This window comes from Molossus molossus, unplaced genomic scaffold (assembly GCF_014108415.1).
Source record: "Molossus molossus isolate mMolMol1 unplaced genomic scaffold, mMolMol1.p scaffold_m16_p_13, whole genome shotgun sequence".
Classification (NCBI taxonomy): Eukaryota; Metazoa; Chordata; class Mammalia; order Chiroptera; family Molossidae; genus Molossus; species Molossus molossus.
The window spans coordinates 23672713-23677439 of NW_023425348.1; the positions used below are offsets into that span (position 1 = coordinate 23672713).

Genomic DNA, 4727 nt, shown 5'->3' on the forward strand with positions numbered 1-4727 from the left:
TGTGTCTTCATTCATGCAATCATATAATACTTTTATATCATTTACCTTGATTAATTTACTATTAATTTTTACAAATTTCAGTGTCATTTTTATTATCCATCTCCCTTGCGAACTATTTTCATGCATTCATTGGAAGATGTTCAGACGTGCCTCACCTGTCCACAGCACAAGACAAAGGCGGCAGGCCAGCTATGCTCTTTTACTTCTGAAGCTGGACATCTCTGTCTCTTTCTCTGTCGATCTCTTTTCTAATTATTGCATTTTTACCTGTTATTAATGCATATTTTATAACACTCAATGGGAGTTTGCTATTATCTCTATTATCTCATATCTTACATCTACAGATTACAAGAATATCATTATCCATCACACCTGATTTTAATGGATTTAGCTCTAGTACTAGACTGTCAAGAAAAAAATATTTGTCTTATGTTTAGGGGCTAATCTCTTTTGTTTTTTTAGTTTTAAAATTTTCTTTCTACTATACTCACCACTTCAGAAATGTCCCCTCTCCTAGAAGTTGGTCCTTCTAAGCGTTTTCCCTTACAGGTGTTAACCTATGGCTTTCCTTTCTTGATTGGCAGCCCTTTATTCTATAAAATTAACTCACTAGCTGGGATTTTTATTTTTTTTTATGGTGCCAATTTTAAATAGTTTTATTTAAGACATCGCATTTTCCACTTTACAATAGTGCTTATAAAGTGCATTATTTCCTTTCCCTGTGCACATAGTCCATATTTCAAGTATTAAGAATGCCCAGTTATTTACTATATAGCAACTCAACTTTTAAAATTCCCATTGGATTTGCTACAAATTTGGGTCCTTTGGTATTTTGTGGAACAATGCTAAATCTATGCTCAAAATTGGCTTAATCAGCCTCTTCAATGGTGGGCCCAGAGGAAGCACCCTGGGGTGGGGAGTGGGGGCTCCACCACCAGGGAAGCCCCGAGGCATTCCTCCAGGCATGCCTCCTGCACTCTGGTACAACTTGTTAATGATGGGGTTGCAGACTTTTCCCAATTCTTTCTGCTGATGTTCAAATTCTTCCTTTTCTGCAGTTTGGTTCTTATCAAGCCAGTTGATGATTTCATTGCACTTATCAAGAATCTTCTGTTTGTCCTCATCATTGATCTTGCCTTGAAGCTTTTCATCGTCAACAGCTGCTTTCATGTTGAGTGCATAGGATTCAAGTGAATTCTTGGAAGACATCTTGTCCTGCTGCTTCTCATCTTCAGTTTTGTACTTCTCAGCTTCCTGTACCATGCACCCAATGTCCTCCTTGCTCAGATGACTTGTCATTAATGATGGCAATCTTGTTCTCTTTTCCTGTACTCTTTTCCACAGCAGAAACATTGAGGATGCCATTAGCATCAATATCAAAAGTGACTTCAATCTGAGGAACACCACAAGGTGCAGGAGGTATGCCTGTGAGTTCAAACTTGCCAAGCAGGTTTGTTATCCTTAGTCATGGCATGCTCACCTTCATAAACCTTAATGAGCACACCAGGCTTGTTGTCAGAGTAGATAGTGAAGGTCTGTGTCTACTTGGCAGGAATGGTAGTATTGCGCTTGATGAGGACAGTCATGACTACACCAGCAATCTCAATGCCAAGGGAAAGAGGAGTGATGTTCAACAGCAGCAAATCTTGAACATTTTTGGATTTGTCTCCAGAGAGGATGGCTGCCTGGACCACTGAACCATAAGCAACAGCCTCATCTGGACTGACGCTCTTATTAAACTCTTTTCCATTGAAGAAGTCCTGTAGCAGTTTCTGAATCTTGGGGATATGGATAGAACCATTCACCAGGACAATATCATGGATCTGGGACTTGTCAAGCATCATCGCAAAGGGCTTTCTCTACAGGGTCCAGGATGCCACGGAAAAGGTCAGCATTCAGTGCTTCAAATCTGGCACAGGTGATAGAGGTATACAAGTCAATTTCTTCATAGAGCAAATCAATATCAATACTGGCCTGGGTACTGGAAGAGAATATGTTTAGCATGTTCACAAGCAGTAGGAAGGAGGTGGACAGCCCTCTTGTTCTCACTGATGTCCTTCTTATGCTTGCGTTTGAACTCTGCACTGAAATAGTTGACCATTCGGTTGTCAAAGTCTTCTCCACCAAAGTGGGTGTCCCCAGCTGTAGATTTAACCTCAAAGATTCCATCTTCATTTGTGAGAATTGACACATCAAAAATGCCACCTCCCAAGTCAAAGATCAGCACATTCCTTTCAGCTTCAGCCTTTTTGTCTAAGTCATAAGTAGTAGCAGCAGCAGTTGGCTCATGATGATTCTAAGTACATTGAGACCAGCAATTGTTCCAGCATCTTTGGTAGCCTGGTGCTGAGAGTCATTGAAGTAAGCAGGTACTGTGACAACAGCATTGTAACAGTCTTCCCAAGGTAGGTTTCCATGATTTCCTTCATCTTTATCAAAACCATAGATGACACCTCTTCTGGATAGAAACTTTTTGTCTCTCCCTTGTATTCTACTTGGACTTTGGGCCTGCCAGAATCATTCATCACCATGAAGGGCCAATGCTTCATATCAGATTGGACAACAGCATCATCAAATCTACGTCCAATCAAGTGCTAGGCATCAAAAACTGCGTTGGCAGGATTCATTGCAACTTGATTCTTTGCAGCATCACCGGCCAATCGTTCGGTATCAGTAAAGGCAACATAACTTGGGGTGATTCGGTTTCCCTGATTGTTGGCAATTATTTCCACTTTTCCATGCTGAAAAACACCCACACAAGAGTAGGTGGTGCCAAGATCAACGCCAACTGCAGGTCCTTTAGACATGTTTGCTTGAGTGTAAACACTGCTTCCAGGCGACCAAGCAGAACAGTGCCCCTGTGTTCAGTCACTAGCTGGGATTTTATCCTGAGTGTTTCCTCAACTCTTCAACTAAAATGTATAATTGTTTGTCCCAAGTCATAATAAATATTGACAGATACCTGTGTTTAATTTGTGCTGGGTGTTGTTCTAAGCATTTTACATCTAAAACATCTTAAACCTTAATAATCAAAGAAACCCCTTTGACAGAGGCATTTCTTCTGATCATCACTATCTAGCTCTATGGCCCAGTCACACAGAAGGTTTTACTTTCCCATCAACCAGAAGTTAGGAGTGGCCATGTGATTTACTTTGGCAAATTAAATGTGGGTGGAAGTGATTTGTTTCACCTGAAAGTAGGTATATTTAATTGACTGCATTCAACTGCCCAGTCTCCTTATGGGAACTGTGGAGGTCATGTGTTATTACTAAGGTGTTTTAAGGTGGAAACAACCTAGGATTCTAAGCCTACCCATGGATGGAAGCTTCCCGGCTGAGTCACCCAAACAAGTAAGTGAGGTTTGCAAGAGCCAGGAATAAACTCTTGTTGTTTGTTATCAGGGTGCTAAATATTCTAGACCTTATCAAAAAATTATCTGGAAAAAACCAAATGCTCGCGTGCACGTGCGCAGTCATGTGTGCGTGTGTGTGTGATCTACAGATGGTATTTAAGGGCATGAGATTGGAGGAGATCAAGAAAAGAGGATAAGATGGAGCCATGCAAACACTCCAAAGTTAAGAAATCAAAGAGAAAAGCAGAAAGCAGTAATGAAGTATGGCGGGAGAAAAACAAAGAATATAGTCAACCATGTAAAAAGCTTCGGATAAATCAAATGAATTTATAGCTCATATTTGACAGCTGCATTTGGCAACATGTGAAATGTTGGTGACTTTGATAGAAACAGTTTTAGAAGAGTGATATGAGAAAAATATTAATTTTTCAAGTAAATGCACACTAATTAACTGCACTATATATTGGGAAACTTAATCCTTAACGCAATTGAAATGCTGAAGTTCAAACTATATTTGGGCAACCTAGTTTAAAACTATAGAATTCTAACTATTTTTTTACGGGCCACCTAAACTTCAAAATGTCTGTTGCACTAAACATATTAACGTGAGAATGGATTTGAATGAGAGACATGATCATTTACATATACCACACTTTATATAGTTAATGCAGGTTGAAAAAAATACTAGCAGTTGCCATATGTTTCAAATCTTACCAGGATGCATTTGTCAGGTTTTATGGATATGGATGACATCTAGGGCATCTAACATCTTCACAACAACCTCCTGCACACTAGCAGCAGAGTATTTCTTATGTGTTTTCTAAAAGCTACATACTTCCTGCATTCCCCTACCTTTGTAGATAAATTGACAGGTAGCATCAATCCAAAAACCTTGACCTAATTATAATAGTACCAATTTGGATGGCAGTTTGAAATACAGAAATTAATCCAGGTAATTCTTGGGAGCAAATGGTTTTGATACATGTAGACACATGAGAATTCTTGCTGCTTAATTAAGTGAAAAACAAATCACCTTTTATTTATGTGTGGTGATGAGATCACTATTTGTACTGACATTGACTTTATTTGAAACTGTTCTCAACTATATGATGTGATAAAATTATAATTTTAACTTCTTTTAGCACAGAATCTTCTTATGATATACAGTATAGTATTGAGGAAAAAATACACTTTCTAAATACATGGTAGAAAGTAATATTTTGGATCAATGTTCATTTATTCAAAAAGTATTTATTGTGTACTTATAATTGCTTACACTATTATATATTAGCAAGTATTTGCATATATAAACATGTTTATTTAATTTTAGTGATGGGCAACTATTTCAACAAGATAAATGTACAAATTTATGATA

General features: G+C 38.3%; 1 pseudogene; it reads right to left on the reverse strand.

Annotated features, from left to right (window-relative positions):
- Positions 1 to 868: 868 nt before the first annotated feature.
- Positions 869 to 2807, reverse strand: LOC118627898 (annotated as a pseudogene).
- Between the last annotated feature and the right edge of the window lie 1920 nt (positions 2808 to 4727).